This window comes from Erpetoichthys calabaricus, chromosome 2, assembly GCF_900747795.2.
Source record: "Erpetoichthys calabaricus chromosome 2, fErpCal1.3, whole genome shotgun sequence".
Classification (NCBI taxonomy): domain Eukaryota; kingdom Metazoa; phylum Chordata; class Cladistia; order Polypteriformes; family Polypteridae; genus Erpetoichthys; species Erpetoichthys calabaricus.
In genome coordinates, this window is record NC_041395.2 from 135,192,236 (window position 1) to 135,213,908 (window position 21,673).

Below are 21,673 nucleotides of genomic sequence, written 5' to 3' on the forward strand. Positions count from 1 at the left end.
GAAAAAAAGCACGTCCAATCGGGCTCAGAATTAAAGGACAAAGAGTAAAAGGCAAAGTAGAACTTCATAAAGACATTCAAAAACGTTGGTGTGATACACATGCAGAGCAGGTTAGAGATGATGAAAGCAGTGGAATTAGAAAGGCTCAAAAAAAATATTGCGATACAAATGCAGAGAAAGTTAAAGAATATGAAAGCAGGAAAATTAGAAAGTATCAAAAAAAAGAAATAAAGATCGCAGTAGTGCTAACAAATGGAAATTATTACTTGAAAAAATGGAAAATAATCATCACTGACTATTGAAAAAAAGCAGGACAAAGCAAGGTCAGAAATAAAAGACAAAGAGTAAAAAACAGTAAAACGTCATAGAGAGTTTAAAAAACTAGGGGGCAAAAACACATACAGAGTAGGTTATAGATAATGAAAACAGTGGAATTCAAAAGACTTAAAAAAAAGGTAGACATGAAACACACGCAGAACAAGATACAGAATATGACAGCAGAAAAAACGAAAGTGTCAAAACAAAGAAAGTAAACATTGCATTAGCGCAAACAAAGAGAAATTATTACTCAGAGAAATAACGAAAAGGCGAATGGAGATTGAATATATGGACACAGGTGATATGTCAGAAGTATGCATATATTGTTAGGCTTTGAAGATTAAGTCAGAGTATTTCAAAAACGGGGTTTATCTCACATGCATTTATTGGTTACTTTGCAAAAAAAAATTATTAACTGCTGATGACATTTTGTCTGTGCTGAAATTCCAAACAGAGAAACCTATCTTGAATTATGGTACAAAGTCATTAAACACATGTCTCACGGGCCTCATATAAAAGATTCAGCATGTTGGGACTCGAAAGATTCCAAATATTGTTTTTAACGAAGTTCTGAAATAAAAGTGAAACCAATGAAATAGCAACAATTCAAAGAAAAAAAAAATCTTAAAAGTATGTAACCGGAAAACCAAACAATGAAGCGGGCAGGGGACGAAGCCCCCTAGTATTATAATAAAAAAATCCTGGGACAAGACGAGACTTTTTAGCCTGAGACAAGACGTGACTTTTTCAGAGAGATACTTTCACGTCCCGCAAGACGAGACTTTGTACTAAGAGATGTAACCACGCTTGGGGCCGGAAATAAAAGACAAAGAGTAGGTGACAAAGTAGAACATTGCAAAGAATTCAAAAACATTGGCGCAATACAGATGCAGAGCAGGTTAGAGATAGTGAAAGTACTAAAAGACTCAAAAAAATGATAGTAATGATCGCATTAGTGCAAACAAATGGAAATTATTACTCGGTGAAATAACATAACTGCGAAAAGAGATTGAATATATTTTTCGGATTTAAAGTTTAAGTCGGAGGCTTGTAGATTGTCTAATTCGTGTATCCGCAAGAATTAAAAGATTTGTTGTTTGGTGAAAGTGAAATCCACATACGCGAGCGGAAGAGATGTGAAGTGGTTGGCGCGTATTTCAGGCTGGGGGGGGGGGGGGTGGTTGGCAAGCAAAGCAAACAGGGGGTGAAGCCCCCTAGTAGATATATATATATATATATATATATATATATATATATATATATATATATTTGCAGCTGGAGATCCACGAAGGGAGAAAAAACGAATCACGTATCATAAAATATTTTTTTTATTCCTGAGCTGTCAACCCCTATCAGGGGTCTTCATCAGAGGATAATGCTTAGACTTACAACAATCAAAGGCAATATATAGCAACACATTCAGTGGGGGGTGGGGTGGGTGGAGGTGACTAAGTCAGTATGATCAAGGGGGGGGGGGGGGTTGTATAGTTTAATTATTGTGTACATGTCCTTCTTAAGTTGGCATATGCTGGATTTATGTCCAAGTGTCTGTTAAGGCCAGTACTAAAAGTGCCAGAGAGTTGGCCGAGTCTTGGCTATCAGATGAAAACGCCATCAACAGATTTTTACTTCCTTAACTTGTGGAGGGTGTATCCTGTAGCAAAGCCGTAATTTTTTTCGTGAAAGCCCGTTTCAGTCAATAAGTCTTAAAAAGAGGTGTAAAGATATTGACAATAAGCTACGCAAACCCACCAAGACATGCAATCGTTTAAATCAAGGCGCGAGTCGAAAAACACCATCCCATACTATTAGTTAACGATTAACACATTTCTATATGTATTGTAAGCATACAATACAACTGATAATATGTTGCGCTTATTTATCTGGTGTACCGACATTTTTGCGCGTTTAACGGCTGAAATCTAACGTGGTTTGTGCCCTTCAGAAAGAAAACAGTTTGCATTTACCTTTTTAATAAAAGGCGAGCTTTTAAGCCTGAGAAATCACCCCGTAAATGCACACGTTTAATTGCACATGTGTTAATATGTATGCTTACACAGTATTAAAAGACACTCAACAATTAACGTTATTTACCTTCATTCCCGCGTTTGAGTCGTGCTGTAAATCTCTTCCTTGTTTTCAGTTCACATGATTACGTAGGAGGCGTGATGACGCGATACGTGACTCCGCCTCCTCCATTAGAGTATATGGACAAAAAAGAGGTTCCAGTTATGACCATTACGCATAGAATTTCGAAATGAAACCTGCCTAACTTTTGTAAGTAAGCTGTAAGGAATGAGCCTGCCAAATTTCAGCCTTCCACCTACACGGCAAGTTGGAGAATTAGTGATGAGTGAGTGAGTGAGTGAGTGAGTGAGTGAGTGAGTGAGTGAGTGAGTGAGTCAGTCAGTCAGTCAGTGAGGGCTTTGCCTTTTGTTAGTATAGATAAGGTCAATACGGTAGAAATGAATAGGGTAGAAATGAAATGAATAGGGTAGAAATGAAACATCGACGATTAAACGAAGAAGCGCGAAGAAAAGAGACTCAAATGCGTTGGACAGAAAAAACAGCAAAAAAAGAATAATCTAGGTGCAAATTCAGAAAATAAGGAAAGTAATTATCAGCCCGGAACAAGTGGAACTGAAAAAAAGCATGTCCAATCCGGCTCAGAATTAAATGACAGTGAGTAAAAGACAAAGTAGAACTTCATAGAGACGTTTACAAACGTTGACGCTAAACACATGCAGAGCAGGTTAGAGACTATGAAACCAGGGAAATTAGAAAGGCTCAAAAAAAAACAAAAAAAAAAAAATGGCACTATACACATGTGGAGAAAGTTAAAGGATATGAAAGTAGGAAAATTAGAAAATATAAAAAAGTAAAGATCGCAGTAGCGCAAACAAACAAACTGCCTCATTTAACTATGCACCAGTCTAACTTTGGTTTTGCACAATAATTACTACACTATTGCACCTTAACACTTAATTCTACTTTATTCACATAATTTTACTTATTTATTATGTTCTACTATACTGTTATCTTTCGATCTATGACTTTTTGTTAATCTAACTGATATTCTTCTAACTTTGCACAGTTTTTGATAAGCGGATCAGGATGCATTTCACTGCGTGTTGTCCTTTATAACCATGCATGTGACAAATAAAGAATCTTGATAATTTCAAAAACGGTGTTTACCGCACATGCATTTATTGGTTACTTTGTTAATGTATATATATTTATCTGTCTGCTTATTTAAAAACCCAAATTTACACCAGGAGTCAAAAATGTTCTGTCTAGCCCTTGTACAAAAACCTAGACAAAAGCTGGGGTATCACCTTGGTAAACCCATGTACTTTTGAAACTGTGAGAGGAAAATAGCACGACTTTACAGACAGGAGTCCAATGCAGAACTCTACTTACTTTTTTACTTTGTAAAAAAAAATTATTAAATGCTGATGATGTAGATCGTTTTGTCTGTGCTGAAATTCCAAACAGAGAAACCTATCCTGACCTCATTAAAAAGATTCAGCATATTGGGACTCGCAAGATTACAAATATTGTTTTTACAGAAGTTCTGAAATAAAAGTGAAACTAATGAAATAGCAACAATTCAAAGAAAAAAAAATCTTCAAAGTGTGTATCTGGAAAACCAAATACGGGGGTTGGCGAGCGAAGAGAGCAGGGGGTGAAGCCCCCTAGTATATATATATATATATATTAGTTACTGAAAACTGAGATATGTACCTCCAATATATCCAATCAGCTCACCCCTTAACTGTTCTACATTTGTACACTTTAATAAAGATACACTAATGAAAGATAATTCAACAAGTGTAAAATACTAAAGAAAGAAGATGTAACAATATTCATTATTGTGGAAGCGCAACCAGCTTTATATTAAGTAGTTCTCCTTGAGGCAACATGACTCTAACATAAAGAGAATCTCAGCTAAAAATTAAATAGCATATGCATTCAGACTATAGAAATTTTGCAGCATTAATGATGAAGTTAAAGTATAGGAAACCAGGATCATACACATTAGGTATAAATTTACTTTTTACTTTTATTTAAATTTCCCTGCTTTATTATGTACGTTTCACTTTGTTCTCCAATCAATTTTTATGCATGAATTTTGTATTTAAAAGCACGTCTCTTTCATAGCACAGTGAAAGTTGTTTGGTGATCACTAAAAGCTAGTTGATTTTGGAAGATAATTGAACTTAATCACATAAAACCAGAAAGCAACCGAAGCTTGGCCATGGACTTTTGGTTTTCAGTTTTCAGTTTCTTCCACAGTCTATGTTTATAGAGTGTTTAGGTGTATTTAGCAAAATGTACGAGTAATAAGTAACATTATCAACACTGCTGAACATATTCAATAATTAAACAAGCATACAATTAAATAAGAAACTTTCTCCACAAACAAGGCATTTTCAAAATACTAAAACAAAAAAATCTACAGAAATATCCATCCATCCATCCATCCATTATCCAATCCGCTGAATCCGAACATAGGGTCACGGGGGTCTGCTGGAGCCAATCCCAGCCAACACAGGGCACAAGGCAGGAACCAATCCCGGGCAGGGTGCCAACACACCGCAGCTACAGAAATATAAACTTAGAATATTTATATTTGAGCAGTAAATATTTCAATATCCAACCCACTATAAACTAACTACAGGATCACGGGGGTCTGCTGGAGCCAATATCAGCCAACACAGGGCGCAAATCAGGACAAACCTCGGGCAAGGTGCCAGCCCACCGCAGGGTGCACACACACACCAAGCACAATTTAGAATTGCCAATGCACCTAACCTGCATGTCTTTGGACTGTGGGAGGAAACCGGAGTACCCGGAGGAAACCCACGCAGACACAGGGAGAACATGCAAACTCCACGCAGGGAGAACCCGGGAAGCAAACCCAAGTCTCCTAAATGTGGGGCAACAGTGCTACCCACTGCGCCACCATGCCACCCTATTTCAATATCCATCCAACTAATTTCAATAGATGCTCTGACACAGGAATTTCTCCAAAACAGGAACTAGCCTTGAAAAAGACAAGGTCTTATTGTGTAAACATTTTCATACCTACAATCCAGTACAGGATTACTTGTAGTTTTTACCTAATCAGCCTGCTATAATCTTACTACACTGGAAAGTGGGAGGTTATTTAGTCAATGGAAGCTTCACAAAATAGTGTATCTCAGTCAAGCTTGGGATATTGTCCCATTATGACAGTACAACATCATGAGTTTACATATAGTAGCAAGTTTCTGTAGAATTTTGCGCACAGAGAGGTAATATTTTATTTAAGTCAAGGTACGATGTTTGTCAAAATTCTTTCCATATTTCATCACCATATCCATAGAAAATCATTGAAAGAGACCAAATATTCAAATGATTTACATTACTTTGTATAAAACTAGCCTTTTCCATTAAAATTACGGCCCATATGCTTAAAAATGTTGTATTTAACTAATAGACATTGAAACTGAATAAGTCTCTGGTCATTTCATGGTCTAATGCAGACCTTTTCAGTAAAGTCACTCAAGGTGAGTTTAAGTGCCACTACTCACAATGCAAGCAATTATATAACTTTGAGCTCAGTATCCTATGCTTTCAATGCCATCAGTGTATTGCAGAGGGTAAAGCAGCCCTGAGAGACAACCAAATAAACATAACCTGTCTGTAATCATTGCATAATTGGTAACAGGAAAATAATTACAGTGTCTTCTGCAACTTAAGTTCACATTTTTTTTGCACAGAGAATTTTAAAGCAATCTTCTACTTGCTTTTTTGGCTCTTTTTCAAACATATGGCATGCTTTCTCAAAATTCCAGATATTTTTTCATATTCTTGCCCAGCAACTGTTGTGTAGTTTATTAGCATTATCCTTGTATTAATATTCCATTACTCCCTTTTTCACAAGGCTGTCACATATCAAAACATATGCTTAGTGATTTTCCATCGAAATAGGTTTAGCTTGATAATCATGCTGGATTAATTGGATTATTATTAAAGGATAGAACAAAAATAATGAAAAGCATTATTATCACTTTGTAAGAACTTGTGGTTGATTAAACACATTGACAAATTAGGATGATTTACTTTTAGATAGATAGATAAGATAGATAGATAGATAGATAGATAGATAGATAGATAGATAGATAGATAGATAGATAGATAGATAGATAGATAGATAGATAGATAGATAGATAGATAGATACTTTATTAATCCCAATGGGAAATTCACATTATCCAGCAGCAGCATACTGATACAATAAATAATATTAAATTAAAGATTGATAATAATAATAATGCAGGTGAAAAACAGACAAAAACTTTGTATAATGTTAAATGTTAACGTTTACCCCCACGGGTGAAATTGAAGAGTCGCATAGTTTGGGGGAGGAACGATCTTCTCAATCTGTCAGTGGAGCAGGACAGTGACAGCAGTCTGTCGCTGAAGCTGCTCCTCTGTCTGGAGATGATACTATTTAGTGGATGCAGTGGATTCTCCATAATTGATAATTGATAAATTTGTTCAGGCGTGAGGCGTCTTTCTTCTTAATGCTGCCTCCCCAGCACACCACCGCGTAGAAGAGGGTGCTCGCCACAACTGTCTGATAGAACATCTGCAGCATCTTATTGCAGATGTTGAAGGACGCCAGCCTTCTAAGGAAGTAAAGTCGGCTCTGTCCTTTCTTGCACAAAGCATCAGTATTGGCAGTCCAGTCTAATTTATCATCCAGCTGCACTCCCAGATATTTATAGGTCTGTTGTATAATATCAATACAATTTTGTAGTTGTCTTCTTCCAATAGAGTGTATCTAATGTTAGTCCTGTAAAACTCATTTTAACTGTGGTATTATCTTCTAAGCAATAAAATTCCCTTTCAATAACACTGGTCTACAAAAAATATTTTTTGTTTGCTACTGGGAACTTCAGAGCAGCTCTTCATTAAGTTGTTTACACTGATCTGATTCCATATATGAAATCGGAATAAAGCTAGCACGTCAGGTTTTTGAAATACACATCATTGACATTTTGACACTTTTGAATATATCTATATATCAACATGATATCTGAAGTTTGGACTATGTCCCACCAAAATTGTTTTGATGTGTTTATTCTGAAAACAAACCAGAAGATGATACCAGAGACACGTTAAAGTATATTTATGTCAATTTACCTCAATATAAAAGTGAGGTCAGCGTGCCCAAAAATGTTGGAGGCACTCGCTTTTGCGCTTGTACTGCACATCCGTCTCTCTTTGCAAGAACCAACAGTAGTCACCCATCATGCTCGGAGTGAATTTTCCCCGATACCGGTTTTCTATCACCTTTATATCTTCATGAAATCTTTCCCCATGCTCATCACTGACATCGCCCAGATTTGGTGGAAAAAAGTCGAGGTGAGAATGTAAAAAATACATCTTCAGTGACATTCTGGCTCCCATAAGCTGATACGCTTTCAGCAGGTTCTCCACAAGCTCAGCATAATCTCTGCTCTATGACTGCCAAGAAAATTCTGGACAACCCGCATGAATGCTTCCCATGCTGCTGATTCAGTTGGATTCAGTTTCCTTTTGAATAAATCATCAAGCATCAGTTCACGGATTTCAGGAACAACAAAAACACCTTCCTTAATTTTATCTTCACTTTTCTCTAGACCAAACTTATTTCTTAAATGCTGAAAAGCATTGCCGTTTCTGTCCATCGCCTTGACAGAATTTTCAAAGTAATGATGAATCTAGCGAACAGAATGTCCTGAAATGCAATGTTATGTTTAACAGTAAGACTGACTACCTACTGCACCGTCATGTCTGAGTTGTGTCATTATGCTTTAGAGTCATATAAAACCTGGTAATTAGTAACAAATATTTTTTCTGCTAATTAAAAATTAATAATTAAAAAAATAATAATAATGGCAAGATAAACAACTCACAGTTGTTAGTAATGTGTGGCAAAATCATTTATCTCAAATGCATCCATAGTGGAATTACTGCTATTTATCAAAATGGTTATCCGCCTTTACTATCCAGTCACCCTAGTTGTCCATGACCTGGAACATCATAACTAAAAAAACGGGACTTTTTTTGTCAGTGTGGCTTTGACATCATGGTAAGGTGCATACTAATTCAGCGTGAGCAGGAACACTCAATAAAACTGCATAAAAAAAAATTCAAGTGATGGTGAGATACGAAGCAGGCAGATTCACCAGTGTTTGTGTGTCAGCTTTTATCCCTCCAGATCAGAGAATTTCCAGTTTCGTTGTCTCAAAACACCACTCACATCTACAGTTATTCCCAGTTTCAAATAAAAAGTAACCGCGTCAGATCTGGTGTGGGGTGTGGGTGTTGTATCGTGATCGTGACTTAGAGAGTAAAAGTGGGAAAAAAAAACCCGCTAATTTTTACAAGTACAGACACAAATCAAATGTATGTTTTTATTGTATAATAAAATAAGCAGCTCACTACTCTAAATGGTAAATTTTCCGGGGAGCTGGTTTCGAACTCATGACCTCCAGATTATAAGTCGGCAGTTCTAACCACAGGACCACACCTTTTGTGAAATTGTTTATTTGATATTTGGCCATCAGCCTTCACACATTATACAGTTCATGTCTACATTTTGTTATTTATTACTAAAACATGAAAAACGTTTCTGTTTTAACGATGTGTTTACATAGATTGTTGTAGACACAAAACACACATGAAATGCATGTGTTCCAAATAACGATCTATTATTTCCCCTTACAATTCTGGCTAGCTCACTCCCAGATAATCAATCAAGGCTGGAACAGGGAGAACTTCTTGCCCATTCTTAGGCGGTGGAGGGGATGGTATAGCAGGCTGCTTGCTGTTTATCGACACATTTAGAAGACAAAAGACGCTGACGGAGAGGTGCGAAGGGATTTAAGGGATGTTTGCCGGATTTATGAGTTTTTTCGTTGGCTCTGGTAATTCTAGTAATTCTTGTGTTAAATAAAAAGAAAGAGAGGTAAGAATTTTAAGTTAATATGACCTGGATAATTGAGTTGTTTCTCCTACTTGTCAAGTTCATTACAGTCTCAAAAAACATTTTTTTATGTCCCATGATGCTTTAGCCCACAATTCTGACTATATTCCCAGGATGTTTGCCTTTTCATGTTGTTTCACTAAATTGACAATGTCAACAAACAGAGTAATTGGGAGCTTTAGCCGTATTTATATTCCCTTTTTAATTATCCTTTCAGACTATTATCCAACTTTGGTGCTACTTTGCAGACAAGTAAAATCTCCATGGGGAACATGTAAAATATGCTAAGCCTGATCTCCTGTTACCAAGTTATCAACAACTAAAACATCTAGTTATACTAACAAAATAAAATAAATTTCAAACATTTCAGTACTGTGCTATAAATTTCTTCCAAATATTTTTTTAGGAAAAACAAAATAAAAAGAAACTATTCACCCAACTGTTTCCTTCCTTGGCTCAGAAAACCTAGCTGATTAAACCCAATTTAAGTAATAATAACAAAAATCGGCAATGCACATGTATGCAGACTGACATTAAATTAATCTTAATCTGCACTATTCTGTTATCATTCAATTGAAACATGAGATCTCTACAGTGTTAACTGCAAGTATAGTTTTGAATTACAGGTAATATACTGCATCTGTCAATGCAGAAGTTTGACATGGAATTACTGTCTGCTACAGCTAAACAGGAAGCTAAAACAACTTGGCCATAAATTACACCATTTATTCATGTCAATACTGACAGAGATATTTTCATATAGACAGATGTCTGCCTAGGAGGACCTGCAGGTTAGAATATAGCTTTTGAAAATCAACTACACTATACAGCAGTATATTTTCTTTCATGCATGTTCATAGTCTGTCTGAATACATTTTAGCTAACAAAAACACTCACACCACCCCATGAGTAGCAAAAACAAACAAACGAACAAAAAAACAGGTTATCACTGGCATTTCCACTGACAACAACTGAAATAACTGGTGATTTAATCAGACTTGCACCATATGTAAGTTTCAATTTAAATGAAATTTAACACCAGTCTCTGTATCATTTAACATATTTTTAACATCCAAACGTGCCAGCGAAAGAAAAGTTACTCTAATGTCTTGGCTAGCTCTCTCTTAGAAGCATCACCCTGCTGGCTCTGCTTGTGGACAGGGTCTCTTTGTGCATGAAAATGTATGCCAACAGGAATAGCCAGAGCAAATATTTACATTTAGCAAAATAAACCATTCTTTATAATATGCAAACATATGGCAAGTGACCTTATTTTCTTTATAACCATTGTGAAGTACAGAACAGTCTTTGTAGTCAATGATGAAAGTCTCCCTAATATAATAGTTCATATAGTATATACGATTATTTATTAAATATTAATCTGATTTATTAGAAAAATAAACATAATGTACTAATTTAATATTTTACTATTTGTAAACATCATTAGATAAATGAAAAATGCTGCTACTTTAGATTAAACTGATTTCTCAAAATCATATGAGTAGAAATTCTCCTTGACTTCTATGCAGTTTCACAAAATTGCAAGAGCCTTTTACTGCTGGAACCAAGTACACAGATCTGAAAGTGAATGGTCAGCCAAGATCACAAGTATCCATCACCTATCTATTTATTACTTTAACCCTGTGCTGAATACAATATGTCCTTCCATAAGAGCAATTGAAGAATCAGCAACTTGAGCTTTACATACATGTATAGACAAAATCAAGGATTATAAAAAACCTACACTTCAAACAGCAGCAACAATCACATGGTATTAATGAATACTAGATGGGAGATCTACACAGTGCACCTTCATACAATCATATCCGGGCATCAAATCAGTTTAACAGGATGTGTTTTACAGCAATTTCAGGTGAACATAGAAAGAATGTGAATGCCCCTTACACAAGGCATCCCAATTTTAAAAAGCTTATGGTCTTGGGTTTTGTTGCTATATGGTCTTTACATGTCTATCCATCTAACACAGTTTTACTTGTCATAGTTATGGGGGAGGTCTGGCAGCAATGGACAGGAGGCAGAAACATATCCTGTAAATCCATTGCAGCATATCCTTGCACCACCATCAACACAACAGACTCAAATCCAAAAAACTTAATCAAAACATAGAAAAAACAATCATATTATCATAAATTATACAGTTTCAATACAAAATGCCAAATTTTTAAACTATGGGTAATTATTCTCAGAAGACTCTTACAAGGCAAGAAAACAATAGCAATAGCAGAAATTTTGCAGTGTGCTAAGTAACTTGAAGTAGGAATTAAAATATGATTCAGTTGTAATTAACTGTCCAAGCCCATTTCATAACACGAGGTTTTAGCTGTATTATTTTAGACTCCTAAAATACCATAAACATTACACCATACCCATGCATAACCAAACAGGCTTAATGCAACTTCCCTTCTTCTATTTATACAGAGGCTCTCAGGTTTATGGTTTCCGTAGACACTTTAAGCAAACTTGTTAATCCAAAAATTACAAAAACTGTAAATATAACATAAAGGCTGAACAATGCAAACTGCAAAAAACATGTTTTATTCGTTTAAATTACTGTTTTCTTAAAAACTTTCTTGACATAAGGCTGTAGTCACTTATTTTTGCTTGTTTCTGCATTGTTCTCAAAAATATTTAAATTAGTTAGGTTTTGGCAGCTGAAGTTTGTTGAGTAAAAACTTAGGCCAATCCTTATAAACGGCTGCTCGAATTACCACCAAAGTAAAATAAATAAACTTTCTATGTTGGTAACACTCAGATACCATTTTTTTCTTAACTTCCCAGGTGAAAAGCAGCCCAAAATGTTTTTGATTTATTCAGTACAATTTCGGAACTATAAGCTGTTGCTGTCCTATGGTTTTATAGAGCTATCTTCCTGGTTAAATAAAAAGTGTGGCAAAGTGGGAAGCAGACAGCCAAGCAGGCCTGAGCTTAACATTTATCACATGTGCTCATAGTTACTAAATACACTAAAAGCACTTGCTGAGGATCCCCAACATAAGATTATGTACATAACCAAAAATACTACGACGAGTACAATGAGTTAATAAAATATCTGAGAAGTCCATTTATGCACACTCATCCTTCAGACACGAGCTGCAACTTCGATTAAGTGGGTGTGGTTGTTTCAATGACTGTCCCACGTCTGCCTCTTCAAGCGGATCACCACATTTTTCTATTTTTCACTAGCACAAAAAGTTTTACAGTGGTACACTATCTTTCCTAATAAAGATATATTAAAGGAGAAATGGAACTAGAGACAGCCAGAAAGACACACACAGCCAATAAAATGAAATTTTAACATCTTCCTCAGGTTTGATTCTTCAAAACATTAGAACAAACAACTCTAAATGGTATCAGTGGACTCTCCACACATACCAACCACTTTTCTAATAACAGAAGATGGAAAATATTTTCTTAACTAACCATATCAAATTCTTGTCCTTTAAAGGACAAAAAGTACTAGTATTGCCCACTACTTTACACATCCAATAAAGTGATTAGAAAGAATATGTTGTGTTTCAGGTTTTGGAATAGCTTTCCTTATATGAAAACAATAAACCCAAAAGAATCATTTTTACCCCTTAAATCAGCACTTGTACTTACTTCTCTTAGAGTTACTGTGTGACGCACTACAAAAAGTGAAAAAAAAAAACTCACATTTGCAGAGCGTCTTCCGCCCTGGTAGCTTGGCAGAACCATACTGTATTGAAATACAGCACTTACCATATAAGGAAGCACAGCTAAACATGTCACGCATAATTTATATGCAGTAGGCAGAGAGTTAACCTTTCAGAGCACATATTTGGACCATATGCAAAGCAAGATACCGATGCAGACAGGCATTTGAGCAATATGAGAGAAAACCTAAGAAAAAACAAACAAGGTGTATAAAAGGCCTCAATAAGGTTTCATTTTGTTTGGATTTATTACAATTTTTCTTGGGGCATGCATAAATGCAGATATCCACCTGTTTCTCATTCTGATCAGGCAAAGAAACGTCTCTTTTCTAAGTGCGTTCTGATGCGAGCTGTGGAGCACAGACAGGAAGAGAGAGAGAGAGAAAGAGGGAGAGAGAGAGAGCTGCAGCTGTGACCTTCTGTATTCTTTCCAGCTATAGCTGCTGTGTGATATGAAACCATAAACCGCAGTATGCTAGTCCAACAATGTGATAAAATAAGCCATAGCAGCAGTCTCACTTACACCATAGCACCCCCCACACCTTCTAGCCTTCACAAATTGGCCTTCTGAAACAAAACCAAAAAGCCAGAATAGTAAAGATTTGAACAACTTACCTCACATTTTTTTTCCTTAGACCAAACCAGACAGCAGAGGCAGTGCCCAAGGCACTGTGGAATTCATAATTTTAGAATGTTCAAAAAAGGAAGAAGAATTGGTTCAGGTACTTAAAGAGAAAACCATTCTGTTAGTCTGTACACATTCAACTGCAGTGAAAAAGGCTGTTGCATATAGCCTTGCAGACTCTTATCTCTGTTGGTTGCTTTGCCTGCTGCCTTTTTTTTTTTTGCTCCTCCCCTAAAAGCAAATCCTACCAGGAAGCACTGGATGTATTAGACTAGACTGGATCTCACAACTCTGCAGACGTGGAATGCACCAGACAGACACAAGCTGCTGCCTCGCCTCTGCTTAATGTTTCGATGAAAAACATGAAAAAATATCCTTAATAGGTGCTACTTTCAACACATTGAATGTTAACTTAAAGCAACATTCAGCTTAAAAGGGAAGCAGCAGGAATGTAATTCAACTACCTACCCCTAAAAGACTGATGTTGGTATCTCCCATCTGATATGTAATACATATTATAACCTCTGAACTGTACTGTTACACTGCAAGATTTAGAAGTGTTTAAAACAAGAGAGCTTTAAAAGGAGCATTTGCCATTATTATCCTTTCAGAAGCTTTTATTTCAGTCCTTTAACACTATTAGCACTTTGAACACCCCTCAGTAAAATTAATTATAATATAGAAAAAGAGAAACAAATCATTTTTTAACACAGGTAGCACTTTGTACACATCTCAGTAAAATGAATAATTATAACAGAGCAAGAGGAAGAAAACAGTTTAAATGAGGAAATCAAAAATATACAGCCCTACCCCGGTGATATAGAAATTTTGAACCTGGCTTGGGATATACTGTTTATTTCAGTCCTTTAACACTATTAGCACTTTGAACACCCCTCAGTAAAATTAATTATAATATAGAAAAAGAGAAAGAAATCATTTTTAACACAGGTAGCACTTTGTACACATCTCAGTAAAATGAATAATTATAACAGAGCAAGAGGAAGAAAACAGTTTAAATGAGGAAATCAAAAATATACAGCCCTACCCCGGTGATAAAGAAATTTTGAACCTGGCTTGGGATACACTGGCCTGATGAAGCAATATAAGAGAACAAGGAGATTCTTCTGCATGTCCCAGTTTTATATGGTGGTTCATTAAGGTGTAATTAGACCCCAATTTACAAAGTGACATTAGAGGCCAAATTGCTACCTTCAGGCATCTACTAGATGTCAACACCAAGTAAGCAAATTAATTGGATGTGGCACAAATCACATAATTTTAAAAAATCAGTAGCTAACATTTTATCAAAAAGTATATATGCTGTATATGGATACATAATGAACAGTATGGTGGCCTGGGTCCTGTATTTAAATCTCAGGTTATGCACTGTCTGTGTAGAGGTTTCTTGTTATCCCTGCATCTGTGTGTGTGTTTGCTCCAAATACTCTGGTTTTCTAACACTGTATGAAAATACATAGTTTAGATTATTTCATTACTGTAAACTGGTTCAACATGAGTAAGTTAGTCTGGGTTTGTATGACCCTTAAGATGGACTTGGGCCCTGTCCAGGGCTAGTTTCTGCTTTCTATCCAATGATACCAAGATAGGTAACAGCTCCTCATTATCCTGAACTGAGTAAGTGGGTTAGGAAAATGGATGGAAGGATGGATGGATGAATCCATAACCAAACTGTAATTCTTTTTATTGTGAATTTGCCATTAGAAAATATGAATGTAAAATAAAGTAACAGTCTAACCCTTACAACACTTTATATCACAGGGCTGAAAATGCCTTTTTACAATAGTTTATAAAAAAGTATGATAATTGCTAAAAACTGAAAAAAAAGAACAGAAAGGGGCCAAACATTGTAAACTCATTTACAAAGAGACTGTAACATATAACCATTTATTTATACTAGACAAGAAACAGCAGAGTGCTAGTTGATTCCTTAACACCTGACTCACAGTCTGATCCCGAGCAAGTCACTTCACATAAAGGCCAAATATTTCAATATTTTAACAGTCTGCCCCAGTGGCTAAGGAGTTGGACATTTTAAACCAAAGTGATGTTGTCTGACTCACTGTCACAAACTAGGTACGTGACCCAGAGCAACCAAATCACTTGATCAGTCAATGAAAATAAAAAATATATATATAATTGTAATGCGTTCTGATTTAAATATTTGTGGTGATTGAAGGCATTTACTAAATAATACAGATGTCAATGTAGTAATTGACACAAATGTTTTATAAAATAAGGCAAAGTTTTGGACTATGAGCTCACATTATGAACTCATGAATGGTTACTTTATATATTTGTTTTAATAATGTATTAATAGCATTAATAGTGTTAATATTATAAAGAAAATATCTGCAAGCACTAATGTGTAAAATTATTTTCATTCACTACACAGAGAAACTTAATATGAAAGTGCATACTTTAATACTAAACACACAAAAGTGATATGTTCTTGCAGTGGGGTTTAACAGAATAAAACAGAGATAATGTTAAAAACATACTGTAATAAAAACTCCCAATGAAAAGGGGGAAATCATCTAATGGTATAAACAAATGCCTGTTGAAAAAAAAAGGCAATGTTCCTACTATGTGGTATATACAATTAAATTAAATCAAAATGGAAAAGGGACAGAAAAAAGCACATATTTACAATGTTTAAAAGTGAACAGTATACAAATGCATACAGGGTGGAATTGTGGTAGTGCAGTGGCAAGCACTGGATCTATTGCACCTAAGTCCGGGGTTTGAAATTGATTCATTTTTTTACAAAATTACAGATGAGAAACATTAAAAAATATAACAAGCACAGTAAAAAGAGGGGCAATAATCCTCACAGGTTCAGTAGAGGCTTTTGCATAGCTAGGTTTATAAGGATAGACAAATACACCTATCAACATTTCTGCATATCTTAGAAGAATGTATGGACAACTAGCAAGACTGAAATTAGATGCTTGTACACATGTGTGGTTGCTGAAATATAGTTAACAATATTTAAGGTAATGTACTGTATAAATATACTGGGCAGAGCCAATTCCTAATTTTGATGACTACCATGGTTTTTACAAGAGATCTTAATGAGTTTGCGAAAGAGCTAGTTGTGGGAGATTATTTCAAATGGACTTTAGTAATGAAGACCTAAGAAATGTGTCAATGTTTTGCAAGGAACAGTGGCTATGCTGATGTTGCCCCACAACATAAAGAAAAGAAAGATGTTTAGCAATCCACTAAATTTACTCTTGTGACATTCTATACTGCTGCAGTTGCCACAATGGAGAACATGTGATCTTGTCTAATCTTAAACTTTTACTTTTTTCTACAGGTAGAAACAATTGGCTTCATATTTATTTTTTCTCCTCTTAAAATATTAAAGCTTTACCTTTATTTAGAATATTATCAAAACATAGAACACATTAAGCAAAAACTAGTTCTACTTAATGTGAAACTGCCAGGGTCTGGCCCAGTGTCACCAAAATGATAACTAGATAAAATAAGAAAAGAATATTCATGTAGGTTTCTTTTGTCAAAAGGGAGTGTTCACACTGGGCATCAGTAACGCTCTATGTATCTTTCGTAGAGAAGCAATTGTCCTTAATTAAAACTGACTGGAGGAAAGCCAAAGAACACATAAATACATATTAAGACTTTTGTAGCTTCTATTTTTCTCATAAATAATAGTCAGCTAGGGAATTTAATCAAGTATACAGTATATACATATAGTCTATATATGTAATATGAGTATTTGTGTGAGCTTTTTATGTTAAACTGTTTATAATCTACAAGAGACTCAATGATGCTATAAAAAGAAACAAGCTCTTCCCTGACTTCTACATCAAACACAATTATCTCAAAAAAGAAATAATCCCATGGTCATTCGGGAGAAATAAGGCTGATTGGAAAAAGTTAAGGCCAAGAGTGGGCTTAGAAACGACCAGCGAGCCTTCAATTACTATAGTAAGAGCCAAAACCCTGTGAGGAAGCAATGATTGATTGAAAGATAGTGAGTTGTTCTGTATGTAGTCACAATTAAGACAATTTGACCTTATAATAGATTATATAATGATATATGTAATATAATATATAACAGACAAAATTAATGTATAGCATAGTAATTATTATGAAAATTCAAGGCAGTTAAAATTCGTGATCTCACATCTTTCTACTCAATTTGGGTAAAACGATTTGAAAATGCAAATTACGTTTTTTGAATAAAAAAAAGATTTGATTGTTAATGAAATTTACAACACATTAGTAATTCAAAGTGAGATTATTTTTAGTTTTTTTAATGAAACTAAAATATAGTTTCTTATGAAAGTGCTCTACTTTTGAAAATATAATCTATACTCCATGTTTAGTTTGAAGAGATTTTTACTGTAGTTGTGAATATCATAAAATCATTTTTGACTTTTTATCAGCATGAACTCAGTATATATACAGTATATACCGAGTTCATGTAGGTGAAATTACTTCAATTCATATTCACACAAGTTGACAGTGATGGAGACTGAATCTGCAAACATTTTCCTGTATACAGACCGCTAGCCAGTTCATTGCAAGACATTAATTCTACTACAGTACTGTAAATGGTAAATAAACCACTTGTGTAATTTCACTAAGTAAATTACTTCACAACTGAATAATAGTAAATGTGAGAAGTGTGTAAAGATCTACTTAGTACAGTATAAGCTGAAAAGGTAAATTAAAATAAGTAAATATTCTGCACAGCAATGCAGAAAAACGCAATGAATTTATGTCTAAAAATATCTTACTAAAGGGGCCATCAATTACTGTATATGTTCCATCCATCTATTAATTTTCCTAAGTTACATTTTCCTATCTTAGAGGCCCAGGGAGGCAGAGTCAATATCAGAATTACGTTTATATATCATATTACCTACAACAGCCTAAAAAAATGTTTAACTATTTTATTCTAATAAATTAAATGGTTGTGGAAATGGTTATTACACCATAGTATGTGTTTAAAAACTCTACCAAACGGTTACAGGCTACAGGTTACATGAAATATATTTTGTAGGTTAGATTTGCTCTGCCAATTTCGAAATATTGATCTTATAAAAAGTTCCTCAATTAAAAAATTACAATTTGATCCTTTAGTATTTCCATCAACTATCAAGATTAAATGGTTGTGGAAATGGTTATTACACCATAGTATGTGTTTAAAAACTCTACCAAACGGTTACAGGCTACAGGTTACATGAAATATATTTTGTAGGTTAGATTTGCTCTGCCAATTTTGAAATATTGATCTTATAAAAAGTTCCTCAATTAAAAAATTACAATTTGATCCTTTAGTATTTCCATCAACTATCAAGTGAAACGTTAACTTTTTAGTGGCCCCTTCAAATTAATTATATTTTTTTCATATAATAAATAATAGCATTTATCTCAAAAAGTGATAATTTTCAGCATTCCAGACCAGTAATTACCTTTGGAAAATTTTTCACTTGCTATTTATTTGTTGCCAAAGTAACATATTTTTACAATGAATAAGCACAACAGGTTGAGGTAACTTACAAAAGCCACAACATGTACAAATGGAAGAAAGTAGTCATTATTTTAAAAACTTTTAATTAAAAGGTTCTAAATAAGAATCATTTTGGTAAAATCACACTTGCTCCAACTAAATATAAACACAGGCAATAAATGTGATATTACAGGAGAATCAGCACAAAAGACAGGTAACTGGGTAGAATGTTTTACATGTCCCCTGTACACATTTTCACTTCCTAAATTCAAAAATGGCAAGAACAGACCCGTAAATAAAGTGACTATCACTTTTAAATAAGAACATGTGATAGAATATGCATAATCCACAAAAAACGTGCCTGGACTCTGGAGTAGTGAGGCAGAGCCAACCACTACATCACTGTGCTATTCCTTGTTACAATCATGGTAGATAAAAAAAAAGCTTACTTGATCATGAGTTACTTGAACAACAGAATATATGGGAGCAACAAAATAGTCTCCTCACTTTTTATCCACATATATGCATAGATCAAATAGTGTATTTCAACCACTACAACAGAAGGGAACAAGGAAATATGACCCCTATATAATATTATATATTTTTTATTTTTCACCTGTTTTCAGGAGAAAAGATGCTTTATCTAAAGAATTACACACGCATCTGATATACATGCTAGCCATTTTATGTTCAGTATATAAATGATGCATTATTGCCTGCAAAGTGAATCCAAACCAAAAAAGGAGTACTAAATCATATTTCATTACAAAAAGTAATCTTTGACTATTGAATATTTAACTTCTAAAAAAAGCCTAATATTTAAAATGCATTCCAATCACTTAAATAAATCACAAGGCTAAATAATGCCATAAAATACTATCAATCAACTGTTTTCCTGTGGCAGTAACTAATGTAGAAAGCTTTGAGAGCTTTTTCCCTTTCTGCAATTTCCAGGCTGGAGGCTATATTTATTGGTGTTTACATTTTCAAAAGCATAATCTGTTAATAAACTTTAAAACCTATTACTTTAATTAACAAACCTGTGGTTCTCAGTTTGTTCAGTGTTTATTAACAATGAGTAATTAACCAGAATGACAACTAAAATAAAAACAGTTTATGATCTATTAACTGTTGCTTAATTTGATGTCCATTAAATATTTATTAATGATATTCATATTTTTAAATAAACCATCTCTTTTAACAGAATTTAACAACTGCAATTTTAGCTTGTGAAATACCAAACAAAACTTCTTTCAGTTGGTATAGTCCTTAACATTTTAAAAATAGCATTTCAAAAAAGTTAATATCATGGTCAGGAAAAGAAGTAAGGAAGTCTGCTTCTTACCTAATTGTGTTTAATGTGCTGTTAATTCTTGCAGTTTGCCCAAATAACTCAGTCAACTAGCAACCCAAGTGCTACAACCACCATTGCATTCTGGGATAATTACAAAATCCTTTTCTTCTGAGTTCGGGGATGACAACCTGGCTCAGTAGGAAACTCTGAAAGGCTTGACTAAATGCAGTCTTTAAACTGTATCAAGTCTAAGAACATTAAATTAGTAATTCTCTGAAGATCACTAGTGTTGCCATAGTGACCGTCAGTGGTTTTGCATACGTTTCAATGGTAGGTAACACCTTTTTTTTTTTATAACCATATAAGCAGCTGCCCTACTATTGCACACATCACGTGATGCCAGAGCTATTTCTACTGTAGTAACATAGAAATGTTAGAATGTACATAAACATATCAAGACACCTCGTCTTCACATTTCACACATTTGTTTTATTTTCCACTAGTGTTCATATTTTTTTAGACCATGAACCTTCATCTAAATTTGAACAGCTTTATTTATTCTTCAAACATGTATGTAAACTGACATTATCATTAAATGAGCACTACTGAAACCAGGCTTGTGGTTTGCATCTTTGGGTTGAGTGTCGCTTCCTTCCTCAACTTGCACAGCCTGCTTCTGACTGATAAGCACTTACAACACTGAAACAGTTACTCTCTGACTTCTATCTTTCAACAGCGGATGCAGGCCACCTGACCACACAGCAGATGCAAAATCTTGCAGTTTGTGCATTGCAAATTGAGAATCACCTGTACACAAGAGCTTTTTGGCTCTCCAATTATTGCAGTCAAGCTTATATCTTAAATTTTAATCATAATAATCAATAGCTCAGGTCCTATTAAAATTATATAAATATTTTAAATGAATAAATACCCATAAACAGGAACTTTAGGCAAATTTCAAATTTGCTCAAAGTAATAAACATAGTGCACAACCAATAGTAAACATTATACCTTATATTCTTGAAAAAAAAAATTACCATATGCTTTACGTGAAAAGCAATGAGAGAAGACAGATTTGCTTGTGGAATATGTCAAAAGTAGGACAGTAGTCTAAAAGTGTCTCTTTTTGGCACAATCCCAAAAAGAGACATAGAAAAATAGGTCAAAAACATACAACAACTACAGTATTTGCATTGAATTTTAGCACATGAAATACAGACT

The 21,673-nt window shown here is 34.6% G+C and overlaps 1 protein-coding gene across 20 annotated transcripts in view; it reads right to left on the reverse strand.

The window, feature by feature from the left end:
- mbnl1 (muscleblind-like splicing regulator 1) overlaps positions 1–20,682 on the reverse strand; it is a 167,547-nt gene extending 146,865 nt beyond the window's left edge. For 4 of the 20 annotated variants that reach the window (XM_051923979.1, XM_051923973.1, XM_051923977.1 and 1 more), the window contains exon 1: positions 20,504–20,676. The gene's annotated coding sequence lies outside the window, so the exon portion shown is untranslated. Of the gene's footprint in view, positions 1–12,959; positions 12,984–13,013; positions 13,037–13,648; positions 13,859–20,503 lie in introns of those variants that run through there. The other 16 variants (XM_051923976.1, XM_051923975.1, XM_051923974.1 and 13 more) reach the window with 11 other exon arrangements.
- Between the last annotated feature and the right edge of the window lie 991 nt (positions 20,683–21,673).